Source organism: Bos indicus, chromosome 21 (genome assembly GCF_029378745.1).
Source record: "Bos indicus isolate NIAB-ARS_2022 breed Sahiwal x Tharparkar chromosome 21, NIAB-ARS_B.indTharparkar_mat_pri_1.0, whole genome shotgun sequence".
NCBI lineage: Eukaryota > Metazoa > Chordata > Mammalia > Artiodactyla > Bovidae > Bos > Bos indicus.
The window spans coordinates 64,546,588-64,561,815 of record NC_091780.1 but is presented as its reverse complement, the minus strand read 5'-3'; the positions used below and the strand labels follow the sequence as shown (position 1 = coordinate 64,561,815).

At 45.0% G+C, this 15,228-nt stretch overlaps 2 protein-coding genes across 9 annotated transcripts in view; one reads left to right on the top strand and one right to left on the bottom strand.

The window, feature by feature from the left end:
* Positions 1-9,104, bottom strand: part of CCNK (cyclin K) — a 30,017-nt gene extending 20,913 nt beyond the window's left edge. The window contains exon 1 of one of the 4 annotated variants that reach the window (XM_070775687.1): positions 9,000-9,104. The gene's annotated coding sequence lies outside the window, so the exon portion shown is untranslated. The remainder of the gene's footprint in view (positions 1-8,999) is intronic. The other 3 variants (XM_070775685.1, XM_019983596.2, XM_070775686.1) reach the window with 3 other exon arrangements.
* A 523-nt stretch (positions 9,105-9,627) lies between these two features.
* Positions 9,628-15,228, top strand: part of SETD3 (SET domain containing 3, actin N3(tau)-histidine methyltransferase) — a 78,396-nt gene continuing 72,795 nt past the window's right edge. For 2 of the 5 annotated variants that reach the window (XM_070775682.1, XM_070775679.1), the window contains exon 1: positions 9,628-9,783. The gene's annotated coding sequence lies outside the window, so the exon portion shown is untranslated. Of the gene's footprint in view, positions 9,784-13,704; positions 13,769-15,228 lie in introns of all 5 variants that reach the window. The other 3 variants (XM_070775683.1, XM_070775681.1, XM_070775678.1) reach the window with 3 other exon arrangements.

Genomic DNA, 15,228 nt, shown 5'->3' with positions numbered 1-15,228 from the left:
AAACAATAAAGCATGGTAAGTGGGGGGAAGTGATGCCTCAGGGGCAGTTTAGAGACAATCTGAAGGAAGACCAGTCAGAAGACTATAACAACTGCTGAAACTATGCCTAACCAGGCCTCGGCCCCACAAATGGCCTTGGGAGAAACACAGGCATCACAATTGGCCACGAGGCAAAGAACAGCAAGAGAGGACTCGAGTTTACTCTCAGAGAAGGGTAATATTGAAGAGAAAAATGGGGAAGAGAAAGAGTTTTGTTTTTTAAATTGAAGTATAGTTAACAAAACTCTTTCTCTTCCCCATTTTTCTCTTTAACATTACCTTCTCTGAGAGTGAAGTTAATTTGGGCTTTCCTTGTGGCTCAGCTAATAAAGAATCCGCCTGCAATGCAGGAGACTTTGGTTCGATCCCTGGGTTGGGAAGATCCCCTGGAGAAGGGAAAGGCTATCCACTCCAGTATTCTGGCCTGGAGAATTCCATGGACTGTATAGTCCATGGGGTCGCAAAGAGTCAGACACGACTGAGCGACTTTGACTTTCAGTTAATTTACTATGTTTTAAGTGTGAAAAAAAAAGTTGGTTTCGATAGAGGAGGGAAAGAATGTGGTTCTATAATTACTAGATACTTGTGCAGAAATAACCACTAGACCCATAAACAGGGCTACTGAACTCTAGAAAGGATTCATCTACTTGGGATTCACCTACATAGACGTGACAGGTAACATCATGTTCATAGACAGAAGGATGGAGCGTGAAGACAGGGACACAACTCTGAAGAACTTTAAGAAGCAGGAAGGACAGAAAGGGAAGGAATGGTCAAAAGGTAGGGAAATTTCCACCCTTAATTACATAAGAAATCAAGGGAACACCAGCTTTAAGTAAGAGGCACTGCTGCTGCTGCTGCTAAGTTGCTTCAGTCATGTCCAACTCTGTGCGACCCCATACATGGCAGCCCACCAGGCTCCCCTGTCCCTGGGATTCTCCAGGCAAGGACACTGGAGTGGGTTGCCATTTCCTTCTCCAATGCATGAAAGTGAAAGGGAAAGTGAAGTCGCTCAGTCGTGTCCGACTCTTAGCGACCCCATGGACTGCAGCCCACCAGGCTCCTCCGTCCATGGGATTCTCCAGGCAGGAGCACTGGAGTGGGTGCCACTGCCTTCTCCAAGAGGCACTAGCCAACAGCAACAAATGCTAAAGAAAAATCAAAGGACAGGAAAAAAGAAAAGGTTACTAGGACTGGTGGTTAGTTATGAAACATTAAAAGTTCAGTGTAGTGGTGGGTGCACAACTCACTGACTTGTACCTTTTTAAATGGGTGATTTGTATGATACGTGAATTGTTATCTCAATAAAGCAGACATATACACATGTGTAAATAGAAGAAACTTTCTGGAGGTGCAGTAGGGCAGAAGGAAAACTGTATGGGTGATAAAAAATGAACAGGCTAAAAAACAGGTTATTGTTTCTTCAGCATAGAGGAGAATGAACGATGTCGGTAGCCAGAAGGAGTCACTAGAAGAGGCTGAGCAAGCCACTTCGTGGTTAAGGGGCCAAGAGATAATAAAAAGCCTAGGGATAATTAAAAGAGCTTGCTTTTTCTCTGAGACAGAGGGAAGGAAGAGTGTGAGAAAGATATTTTAAAAAATCATTTAAGGGGGAGAAAATAAATCATAAGACAGCATCTCCATTCTCTTTGGGAAGTGCCAAGACTTCTGCTGAGAAGAGAGGGACAGAGTGGAAAAAAAGGATCAGGAACAGTCCACTAGGGATTAAATAGGGATGGAAAAGAATTCAAACCCATTTTACCCTGCTGTCATCGCCAAAACCCATGCTAATAATCTACCCTATGTGCTGTTAGACTCCAGGACAGGATGAACAGGCGTAACACAGAGAAAATAAGTCACATAAACAGAATAGAGACAGTCCTCTAAATCAGTCACTCCCGAAACAGTTCCAACCTCGGTTCTAGAAGCCTGTTCCCTGTTACTCTTCAATTTTTTTTTTTCACAAGACTCTAGAGTTCTAAATTTTCTCATTAGCAGTTCATGACTACTGTGAAAATGATGGAGAGATTTATGAGCTCCACAAAGTAAAATTCTCTCTGTAAACAAGCGGCATGTTAAGGCATTTTAACAACATCTTTCAGGAATGTGCTTTAAATGTATCACTTTAACTGAGAAAAGTTTAAATGCATTTTCAACATTTAGAATTATGGATACTTACAAACTGGAATCAACTATAAAGGTCACTACTCAATTTTCTCTTCTGGTACACAGACTGCCTCTAAACAGTAACGTTTGGTCATTCACCTTCAATTCGCCATTTCCACTGGGACCTTAATAGTTGACAAAGCAGCCTACGGTATTGCTAGGTATCAATAACTGGTTTTTACATTACTTTTGCATTAACCTTCTATTGATTTTTATCTGTTCTATTCATCCCCGGGATCTGGTACATAAATGGCGCAGAATAATGAATGAATGAAATCTACCTTTCAACAACTTTGTGGCTCCCACCTAGCCGCCTAGGCCTTGAAAATACCTTTCCCTTATCTACTGATTGACTTTGAAATATGTGAAGACAATTTTTCTTTTCCTTTCTCTTTTGGGTAAAGAAACAGCTCTGTTTTCTCAATGTGGCTTTTAGTATTTCAAGAGCCTCCCTAAACATTAGCAATCAATGTGGAAAACAACATTCCCCATATGATCTGCATACTATGAGTGAATATACTAATATTCACCAACATGCCCACTGTGTGTCTGCCGAGTTGCAGCACGCCCGCAAGCTATGCTTTCTTATCCTCACAATTTATCCCTGAGAAAATGGAGCCAAAGAGACATGAAGCAACTTGCCTAATTCCACAGTGAGTAAATGGGAGAAACGCAATTTATCATTAGAGCGAAACACCACCTTTCCCCTATCTGGGGAAAACTTTATAGTTCACTTCTGTAAATGGAACATTACATCATACAACCTTTTTTTTTCCTCCCAAGTCAGGTCTTCATCTCAAACACACACACAACTAAATTTTTGTGAATTCAGTACTTCTTGACAAATCTGCATCTTGTTAATTTTGGTTTATAAGTTCAGCCTTTAAGAATGAGTTGAATCTAAGTGTCATCTAACAAACTTCTACTACAGATTTTGAATACATTTATTAATCTGAGAAGCATGCCTCATATATTTAAAGTTGGTAACAAAAAAAAGTGCTAACCAGAGTGAAAGCAAGACCAGAGAGCCCTGCAGCTTTATCTCCAAAGAACTCTTTTCAAGTTGACATCAACCTGTTGATCAACATTTGTGATTTGGTAATTTGAATGGCTATAAATCCATCTAACCAGACCTTATTCAGTGTACATTTACCTCTGGTATCTATTACATGAAGTGGGATTATGTTCAGTGTTCTTAGGAAATTATCCCCCATCAGTCTAGTAAACTTGTAACAAAAGGAGATATGATTTGTGTCACTAGCTTTCTTTTAATGGAAGCTCCCCCAGTTTGGGGCTATGAGCCTACTTTCCCAAATACTCAGAAACTCTTTTTGCTCATCCTCAAGATCCTAATATAGATTAATAATAAGCTCTGGAGTATGACTTCGATGGTGGACTGAAGGACCTGTGCTCAGCTTCTCCTGCAAGAACACCCAAATTTGCAACTAGCTGCTGAACAACCATTGACAAGAGAATGTTGGATCACACCAAAAAAAGATACTCCACATCAAGGGCAAAGGAGAAGCCCCAACAAGATGGTAGGAGGGGCAAAATCATGTTTGGAATCAAACCTCATACTCGCCAGAGACACTGAGAGGGCACAAACAAAACCCTTGTGTGCACCGGGACCCGGGGCCGCACAAGAGACTGAGCCAGACCTGCCTTTGAGTGTGTGAGTGTCTCCTGCAAGGTGTGGATTAGGAGCGGCTGCCGTGCGGACAGGGGCTCTGGCTGCAGCAGAGCCGGGAGGAGCAGCGTGTGGCCTAAGACCTCTTGGAGGAAGTTGCCATTAGCCCCACCGCAGAGCTGCTGAGCAGATGACCCACAAACTGGAAAACAATTATACCAAAGAAGTTCTTGCACTGTTGTGAAAGTTCTAGGCCCCAGCAGATTTCCCAACTTGGGGATCTGGCAAAGGGACTGAGAACCCCCAGGGAATTTGACTTTGAAAGCCAGTGGGATTTTAATACAGAACTTCCACAGGACTGGGGAAACAGACTCTCAGAGGACACAAACAAAACCTTGTGCGCACCAGGACCCAGGAGAAAGGAGCAGGGACCCCACAAGGGACTGAGTCAGACTTGCCTGTGAGTGCCCAAAAGTCCCTGGCGGTCGCGTGGGTTGACAGTCAGGGGCACTGAATACAACAGTCCTGGGAACTGCAGGGTGCTGGCCTAAGTCCTTTTGAAGGAGGTTTCCATTAGCAGTTTTCCAATTACTGCTACCACAGTTTGACCTCAGGCCAAACTACCGGGAGGGAACACAGCCACACCCATCAGCAGAAAATTGGATTAAAGATATACTGAGCATGTCCCATGTAGGACCATGCCTTGCAGGGCCACCTAAGACAGATGGGTCATGGCAGAGAGTTCTGACAAAATGTGGTCCACTGGAGAAGGGAAATGGTGAACCACTTCAGCATTCCTGCCTTGAGAATCACATGAACAGTATGAAAAGGTAAAAGATGAATTCCTCAGGTCAGTACGTGCCCGATATGCTACTGGAGAAGAGCAAAGAAATAGCTCCAGAAGGAATGAAGAGGCTGAGCCAAAGTGGAAACAACGACCGGTTGTGGGTGTGACTGGTGATGCAAGTAAAGTCTGATGCTGTAAAGAGCAATACTGCACAGTAACCCAGAATGTTAGGTCCATTAATCAAGGTAAATTGCAAGTGGTCAAACAGGAGATGCCAAGAGATGCCAAGATCAACATTTTAGGAGTCAGTGAACTAAAAGGGACTGGAATGGGTGAATTTAATTCAGATGACCATATATCGACTACTGTGGGCAAGAATCCCTTAGAAGAAATGGAGTAGCCATCATAGTCAACAAGAGAGTCTGAAATGCAGTACTTGGGTACCATCTCAAAAATGACAGAATGATCTCTGTTAGTTTCCAAGGTAAACCACTCAGTATCACTGTAATCCAAGTTTATGCTCCAACCACTAATGCCAAAGAAGCAGAATTTGAATGGTTCAATGAAGACCTACAAGACCTTCTAGAACTAACACCAAAAAAAGATATCCTTTTCATCATAGGGGACCGGAATGCAAAAACAGGAAGTCAAGAGATATCTGGAGTAACAGGCAAGCTTGGCCTTGGAGTACAAAATGAAGCAGGGCAAAGGCTAACAGTTTTGCCAAGAAAACGCACTGGTCATAGTGAACATCCTCTTCCAACAATACGAGACAAGACTCTACACATGGACATTATCAGATGGTCAATACTGAGATCAGATTGATTATATTCTTTGTAGCCGAAGGTAGAGAAGCTCTATACAGTCAGCAAAAACAAGACCGGGAGCTGACTGTCGCTCAGATCATGAACTCCTTATTGCCAAATTCAGACTGAAATTGAAGAAAGTAGTGAAAACCACCAGACCATTCTGGTATGACCTAAATCAAATCCCATATGATTACACAGTGGAAGTGACAAATAAATTCAAGGGATTAGATCTGATAGACAGTGCCTGAAGAAATATGGACGGAGGTTCATAACATTGTACAGGAGGCGGTGATCAAAACCATCCCCAAGAAAAAGAAATGCAAAAAGGCAAAATGGTCATCTGAGGAGGCCTTACAAATAGCTGAGAAAAGAAGAGAAGCTAAAGGCAAAGGAGAAAAGGAAAGATATCTGAATGCAGAGTTCCAAAGAACAAGGAGAGATAAGAAAGCCTTCTTAAGTGATCAATGCAAAGACATAGAGGAAAGCAATAGAATGGGAAAGACTAGAGATCTCTTCAAGAAAATTAGAGATACCAAGGGAACATTTCATGCAAAGATGGACAGAATAAAGGACAGAAACGGTATAGACCTAACAGAAATGGTATGGACTAACAGAAGCAGAAAGTAATTAAGAAGAGGTGGCAAGAATACATAGAAGAACTATACAAAAGAGATCTTCATGACCCAGATAACCACAATGGTGTGATCACTCACCTAGAGCCAGACATCCTGGAATGAGAAGTCAAGTGGGCCTTAGGAAGCATCACTATGAACAAAGCTATATACCATCTGCTTTTAAAAAGCAGAAACATTACTTTGCTGGGAAAGGTCCATACAGTCAAAGCTATGGTTTTCCCAGTAGTCATATAAGGATGTGAATGTTGGACTATAAAGAAGGCTGAATGCCAAAGAACTGAAGCTTTTGAACTGTGGTGCTAGAGAAGACTCTTGAGAGTCCCTTGGACTGCAAGGAGATCCAACCAGTCCATCCTAAAGGAAATCAGTCCTGAATATTCATTGGAAGGACTGATGCTGAAGCCGAAGCCCTAATACTTCAGTCACCTCATGTGAAGAGCTGACTCATTGGAAAACACCCTGATGCTGCGAAGATTGAAGGCTAGAAGAGAAGGGTACGTCAGAGGATGAGATGGTTGGATGGCATCACCGACTCAACAGACATGAGTTGGAGCAGGCTGCAGAAGACGATGAAGGACAGGGAAGCCTGGTGTGCTGCAATCCAAGGAGTGGAAAAGAGTCTGACGTGACTGAGGCACTGAACAACAACGACAACTGGCTCTAGCATCCAAAGCCATTCAGTGGTTCTCTGCAAAAACTGACACATTTACCGGACTCCAGTATTTATCATTAACTGCACTTTTAAGATTCCTCAAGTGTTATGAACAATGATTTCACAATCTTATCTGTAAATATTTTGGTATACTGTTTATTTGACCCTGAAAATACGAATCAGATTTAATCCAATTAAGTATTCTTTATAATCACTATTCCCTTGACCTTAATCCTTCCCGGTTTTGTCTTGACCTAGTTTTAGGGAAAGAAATGGCAACCCACTCCAGTGTTCTTGCCTGGAGAATCCCAGGGACGGCGGAGCCTGGTGGGCTGCCGTCTATGGGGTCGCACAGAGTCGGACATGACTGAAGCGACTTAGCAGCAGCAGTTTTAGAGAAAACAGAAAACATTTTTTCTTCTGTATTCTTACCAAACCCATTGCTTTCAAATATAATCTCCTGTGGGGATAAACGAACAATTTATTTTGTAGGCCAAACCATGACCATTTTTTCTTTGTGACATTCAATTTTAGAAATGACGCCTAAGACATAACAATCTCATTAACAATTAGAATGTTTCTTTATTGCCTGTGGGTGCAAAGTAAGTTCCATAAAATGGAACAAATGTTTAACATGCTTTTATGCAAGAATCAACTAATGTTTTCCAACAATGCATCCCAAGATAATCGAAGTGACACACACACACCCAGAAGTCGCTCAGTCGTGTCTGACTCTTTGCGACCCCATGGATTGTAGCCCACCAGGCTCCTCGGTCCAAGGGATTTTCCAGGCATGAATCGAAGTGAAACAACAGTTAAAAAAAAACAAACCACTAACATTACACACCAATGGTAGTCATTCCAAATAAACCAAAAAAATCTTGGATAACTATTATATTCATACTATTATATTCATAGTCAACAGGCAGGCATCTAAGAACACTAAGATTCTTAACCAGTCAAATATCTATGAATATCGCCACTACTATCAGCATCCATGCATTCATTCCATGATAGCTCAGTTGGTAAAGAATCCGTCTGCAATGCAGGAGACCCCGGTACGATTCCTGGGTCGGGAAGATCCGCTGGAGAAGGGATAGGCTACCCACTCCAATATTCTTGGGCTTCCCTCGTGGCTCAGCTGGTAAAGAATCCACCTGCAATGTTGGAGACCTGGGTTCGATCTTTGGGTTGGGAAGATCCCCTGGAGAACGGAAAGGCTACCCACTCCAGTATCGTGGCCTGGAGAATTCCACGGACTGTATAGTCTGGGGGGTCGCAAAGAGTTGGACACGACTGAACGACTTTCACGCATTCATCAAGCAATATGGACAGATTATCCTGGCAGTATTTTGGGTGCTGAGGATAGAGAGCTTTGTGCAGCTCTCACTCTAGTAACATCACTCATACAAACCGTCATCAGCGCTAAGATTGCAAGGCATGGTGCTAGGTATCTCTAACGAGCGAATTAGAGCTACCCAAGCATCATCAAGTTTCCATTAAAAACATAAAAAGACCGCTTTCAACCAAGTGCTCTGAGCAGTCGTTCCTAATGTTAGAAGATTTAGCGAAAGCTCCGTTTTAACTGGCAGGCCAAATTTCGGGAGCGTTAACCACCATGTTTTGTGCGGGTAATCTGAGAGCTCTGAGATATGCCTCTGGACTTAACACCTCAACTTTTAAAGAACAATCCCTCCAGTAACAAACCAAACAACCCTGGAGAGGATCTGTAAGCACGACGCGAACGGAAGAACGGAGCTATTAATAATCGCGGAAGTGCGTTTTCCTCATTCCAGTCCCACCTTCTTTGCAGCGGTCTTCAAACTCCGAAGTCAGAGCATCCTAGCTGTGGAACAATACGCAGACTCAAGCTTTACCAAGGCTGGGACCGGCACACTGCGAAATGACTGGAAAGATGTGGACAGTCTGCGGATATATCGCTGAGTGTGTGAGAGTGCATAAGACCCCCTGCCCTTTCTCCCCACTTTCCAAAAAGTCCCTGAACCACAACCGCCTTTCATTTCGTGTGTTGCTACCTGCTCTAGAGTCCGAGCCAGGTTCCCTGACCCGCTCCTGGGCCTCAGACCCTCTCCCCGAGCGCGTCTCGGAAGCCGCAGCCCCGCCATCGCCCGCTAACTTTGATTCGCACCGGGGGGTAGGGGAGAGAAGCGGAATCCAGGAAGAGAGACTCCACGAGAGGCTGGAGGCTGGTGGCCATACCCTAACCCGACCTCCAGGTACGCGGGACTTAAGTGGCGCTGCCCGAAGTCCGTCGCTCACTCACCCCTCGCCTGAGGTAAGCCCCTTAGCGACGTCTCTCCTTGCCGACTGCGGCCATCTTGGACGTGGAATGTCGGGGATGTACGTCATCACGCTGCGTCTATGTCGGAAAAAAATGAGCGACCGGAGGAAAGCCGGTCAGCCAATGAGAAGAACTTAGCGCTCCCAAAAGAGGAAAGAGCCGCCAGTCTCCTCCGGGCCCCGCCCCCCGAGTCGGCGGTCGCGGCGTGAGGAAGGAGGGGCCCGCTAGAGGGCCCATCCCGTCGGTCCCGCCCCCTGGAGGGTGGGGGTTGGTGGGGGAGAGGGAATTCTGGAGCAACCGAACCTGCTAACGGAACTGAGGCGCGAGAGGAGGGCCCCGGGGGGGGGGGGGGGCGGGGAGTTCCGGTCCTCCAATCAACGCTCCGGCCTGGGCTCTGCCTAGCCAATTATGGCCTGGAAGCTGGCGGGCCGAACTGGCGACTCCGGACCCAGGAGTTCGCCCGTCCAATGGCTGGGGAGGAACCGGCGAGGAACGGTCAGGGGGCGGTGGGGCGGGGCCGCGCCCCCTGCGTCTGAATCGCGGGCCAATGGGCGGTGGCGGCGGCGGCGGCTCGAGGGCGGGGCCCGGGGGCGGGCGGAGCGGGGTTGGGCCGCGGCGGCGGGGCTGTCTGAGGCAGCCGTCCCGCCCCCTCCCGTCCGGCCGCCGCCGCCACCGCCGCCGCTGCCTGGGGCTTGGCTGAGGTGGCTTGTGGGTCCCGGCGGAGTGTGGCGCCGCCGCCGCCGCGCGAAGGGGCAAAAGTGGGCAGGTGAGTGCCGGCGGCGGCCCTCGGAGCCGACTCGCGCTGCCCTCGGCCACCGCCATCTAGCCAGCCCCGGAGCTCTGCGCGGCCGCCCCACGCCCGGGCCAGCGGCCCTCGGCCATGGTCAGGCCCGCGCCCCGCTGGCCCCTCTGTGGGCCCAGAGTGCGGGAGGCGGTGTGCGCCCTGGGGGCCCGGCGGGTCGGGCCTTGGGCGCCGGGAGTCCGGCGAGGTCGGCGTGCGCTGCACGGCCTCTCTGTCCTCCGGCCCTGCCCGGGGTTGGGGCGGGGTGGGGGGCGGGGGTTGGGCGCGTTCACCCCCTCCCGGCGCCCAAGGCCCCCTGGTCCCCGCTCCGCCCGCCCCGAGACGGCGGCAGCAGGTGCAGGAATGCCCGGCCCCTCGGCGCCCACCGGGTGGGGCCGGGGTCCGTCCCTCTCGCGCCCGTGGGCTCGGCCCTGCGTGCGGCCGGCTCGCGCACCCGCTTCCTTCCTCTCTCCTCTCTCCTTCCCGTCGTCACCCCGCCGCCTGGGCCAGGACTGTGTGGCTTTCGTGTTCCTCTCTTCACACCTCAGGCGCCCGCGGGGGTGCCGGGGACTAGCCGGCCCCCGCCCCCCGCCTCGCCCCGCTTCTCTCCCTCACTTTCCAGTTATAAAAACGGTCGTTGAAAATAGGTCATCTCTCTTCCCACGCGCCCCTTGGCCATCTTCCCCACGCTCCGTGCCCTACTAGGAAGAAGAATTCAGTGCTTTGGAGTTTATCATTCTGGGGTATCAAACTCTTCTTCCTCGTGACTCCAGCCTGGCGATGCAAGTCTGCACCCCCTCTCTCCTCTGTTTCTACTCCGGGGTGGGGGCGTGGGGGTGCGGGTGCAGAAGGGAGCCGATTAGTGTGTCGGGCGCCACTTGCTGCGGGGGAACGGAGCGGGGGGTAGTGCTTACCCTCGCTGTGTGTTGACAGGTTTAGGATCACTTGGAGTGTGTTGTGTTGCATTTCCAAATGCAGGAGGTGATGTTTCAGAAGCAAAAGTGCTTTTAAAGTACGTTGACAGGTGACTTTTGCTTTTAACATCCTCTGCGGCGTTAACCCTTTAGCGACAGATCCGAACATAACTTGCTTGCGGTGTATGGGTTTGTCAGAACTGGCAAAAGTGTGGATTTTATCATGTGCAAATGATACCTCTTGCCCATTTTTCTTCTCCAAAATGACCCCACTGCTATTTCCAAACTGAAAGAACCAGTAATTAGGAGAAAAAATTTTTTAACTATTTTAAGTGAATGCATAGAACTTGAGAGTATAGCAAAATAAAAGCAGCTTTTCTCCACCATTAAAATTTGGAAAGACTTACTTGAGCCATGATATAGTGTGTCTATTCGGGCTACTATGCATGCAGTCTCTTCTTACCAGATTAGTCCCTGGGGCTGTTGTGATTGATACTTTGGAAAGGTTCCAGCATTTTAAGGAGGAGTTTTCCTCTGGCCCAGGGAAGTAATGGGCAAAGCCAAGTTCTCAAACAGCTACAGAACAACTTTTATTGGGCCCTCAACAACCTCAGTTTTCCTTCTACTACCCTGTATGTATATATATATATATATATATTTTTTTTTTTTTTTTTTCAAAATTGTAAGTTAATGTGTGCAGTGAAACTCTATAGTCTGAATGAGTAAAATAGTTGCTGCTTCTGGTCTCTTCTCCAGTGATCCCTGGAATAGGAATGATGTTGGACTCGAAGATGAAACATTTATGCCTGCATGTCTGTAGTCATGAAAACTTCTGTTCATCAGTCAATAGTTGTGTAATAAGATTGTCAGGAAGACACACCAAGCTGCTCTTCCGTGTGGTGAACATTTAGGCCACATTTTGAATGATGATTAAACCTTTGCTTTAGAAGCCATTGGAAAATGAGAGAGCTGTGAAAGTTGTACTGAAAGTTTTCCATTCTAAAGTTCAGCCCCTAGAAAACTGTTTTGTTCTGAGAGCTCTGATAACTGATCACAACCTTTCCTTAGAACTTGCTGCTCTCATGATCTTGAAGAAGATGACAAAGACGGGGGTGGCTGGAAGAGGCTGTCTACAGTATGACTGAGGTTGCTCACAGTAAATATCTAGTAGATGGTCAGTGAATTCAGTGGGAAGCAGGTACCTAGTTTGTGGCTTGTGGAATTTTAGTGAAAATATGAGTAAAAATCTTAACTCCTGGCTCAGGGTTTCTCTTTTATTTTTGCAAGGTGTCAATCTAGTTTGAGATATTCCAAGTCTCTTAAAATGTTTGAACTACATAGTCTCTCTCTTTTTTTTAATCACTAATCTGCAGTAGTTTTTAGAAATGTAACCAGTAATACTGTATCTTTCTTGATGCAGTTTGATGAATATCTGTTACTGGGAGGTTTTTTATCTTTAGAAACTGGTTTTCTCAATTAAAAAGTAATATATTTGGGCCCATTGATTTATCAGAAATAATATTTTGATTTCCTGTGCATCCTTTTTTCTTTGTACAGTTGAAGAAGTGTTATCTTGGCTATCAGTTCATTTTGAATCATATTTAACTGCTTACAGGTATTAGTTTAAGGATTCCTTGCTTTTGAATTTTCCTGATTTTCACTTTTATTGCCTGTACAAGTGTACCTTACTTGGCAAAATTGACTTCTGTATCCTGGATTTCCTTATGTCATCTCACTTTCCAACTCATAAAATTGGAAATTGTAAAATATTTTTATCTGCAAATATAATTTACCCATCAAGTGAAGTCGCTCAGTCATGTCCGACTCTTTGCGACCCCATGGACTGCAGCCTTCCAGGGTCCTCTGTCCATGGGATTTTCCAGGCAAGAGTACTGGAGTGGGTTGCCATTTCCTTCTCCAGGGGATCTTCCCAACTCAGGGATTGAACCCGGGTCTCCCGCATTGCAGGTGGACACTATCCTCTAAGCCACCAGGGAATTTACATAATGTTTATTCTCAAAGTAAATTTCTAACAAAATAGTAATATAATTTTTTTTAATTACGAAGGAATTGAGACTTCTTTTTTCTAAGTCACTTAATCGTCTTATGGGGAAAAAAGTCAATTAACAGAATTGGCAAGATTAGCAATCCTTTCTGTTGTTAAATTCCTTCAGTAACTCAGGCCAGAGATTAGCTGTGTAGACTCCTTTTCCTTTTGGGAGTTTCTTCTAGGTTTAGAAATAAACAGATTGTAAAACCAGAAGTACAAACACAGCAATTGACAATTTTCAGCTGAAATAAATTTGAATGGAAGAAAAATGATTCCAAATAATTATAAAATTCAAATTCCAAAGTTGAGGCTTTGAAAAATTTTTTTCTTATTCAAGTCCTTTCCAAGTATTATTAGAAGTTAACTAAATAATCAAGTCCAAACACTCTTGGCTTGCAATGGAAGATGAAGTCTAATTCTGAAGTTAAGATTTTGAGGAAAAGTGGTACTGATTACCAAGCCAGAGTAAAATTTTAACCTCTCACACGTTAATACTATTGGGCATCGGCGAAGTTGGACACCGAGCTCTGCTGATGAGGCTCTGCTTATCACATTGCATAAATTGATTAACCGCGCTAAACTTGACCTTTCTCATCTGTAAAGTGGGCCTAGTATCTTACTTTATTTTCTGTGTAAAATGTTTACCTCAGTTCCTGATACAGAGAATGCCTGAACGGTGCAGTTAGGACGAAGGCGGTCATGTGGGAACCTGCCCCAGGGCGCACACGCTTTCAACAGCCTGGAAACAAACAAAATGACAGTTAGCCTGCAAACAAACAACATGACAGTTAGCATGAATAATTGCATTTGGATTAAAACTGCATTTGGATTTATTGTTTAATAAAGCACACGGATCTAGCTGAATATCAGTTTATGTAACCAAGGGTTTAGTTGGTTATCACCTTATCCTAAAGGCTGTCTTAACTTATCTTTCCTTTGCAGATTACTCAAGAAATATGCTCTGAATCCAAGTGTGAATTCACTTGTTCACTTGGCTGGTGGAAAAGTAAGGCTGTTTTGGCTATGTTGATCTTCCTCAACTTATGATGAGGTTATATCCTGATAGCATTTGAAAATATCATTGTTGAAAATGCAGTTAGTGCACCTAACATACCAAACATCTTAGCCTGGCCGACCTTAAACATGCTCAGAACACTGACATTAGCCTACAGTTGGGCGAAATCATGTAACACAAGCCTGTTTCATAATAATGTGCTGAATATCTCATGTTATTTGTTGACTGCTATCCTGAAAGTGAAAAGCCGAACGATGGTCTGGGTTCAGAATGGTGGCGAGTGTGCTCTTTGCTTGCCCTCGTGCTCCATTGGCTGGCTGGCAGCTGAGACTCGCTGCTCAGCACCCCAGTGGGCATTGCACTGCATGTCACTAGCCTGGGAAAGATCAGAATGCAAGGATTCCCCTGGATGCCTATGGCTTTTGCCCCATCTGTATTACAAGTCAAAATAGTCTAAGCTGAACCATCTTAAGTTGGGAACCATCCGTGTTAGTAAAATATCCTTGAGTCGAATTTGGCTGTGGTTCACAAAGCACTTTGACAACCATACCTGCTACCTAACATTAGATGTCATTGTTTTAAAGATGTTCATGGTGAGAACACAGATAATAAACCCAGAAGTCTCTTCCAAACCTGACATTCCACAGTTTGAGAATCTAGTATCCTTATGGGAGGAGTGTGGGTGGTTTGAAAGTAACTTCTTGACAGATTACAGCTAGCTGTTTCTTCATTCTTTAGCATTTTTCTTTTTTCTTTAAGAAAGATATAATAGGAAATGATTATTTATGATACTGAATGATTCTTTGCTTTATAAAGAGGGGTTTTTTGGGGAGCAACTTTCTTTAAATAGAAGCCTCATTTTAATTTAATTGTGTTTATAACTTAATTCAACAGCAGTTTAAAAGTGCACCTATTATGTATTGAAAAGTCAATCAAAGATAGTTTAAGCATCTATAAAATTATCATGTATATTAGTGGAAATATGGTAAAAACATTGTAGAAAGCAAGAAATACCTGTATTTTTTAAAAAAAGATCTCAAGTTTGTGTGTTTGTGTATTTGTCTGACAGCCCAACTTGTTCTGTATAAAAATTGGAATTTTACTTACCCCTTATAGGTCTACCTTCATCTTGCTATGTGTGTAGCTACTGAGTTGAAATTAATTCCACTGTCTTGCCTGTCTGCCTGCCTTGACTTCTTGGTGGTTGTGAGTTGTGACACACAACACCTCCTTTGATAGAGATTGGAATGGTGGGTGCTCCTTAGCCTCTTGAAGTGGGATAAGTTAGTATGACTTGACCATGTTACTAGATCCTGCCACCGTGCAAAGAGGGATGTTCCTGACATTTCAGTTAACATGGTGCCAATGGAAGGACTATGTACACCTCATCAGTTTTTGTAGCAGAGAGAACTTAAATACTTTTCAATTTGGGAGCGCGCCACCATCCTGTA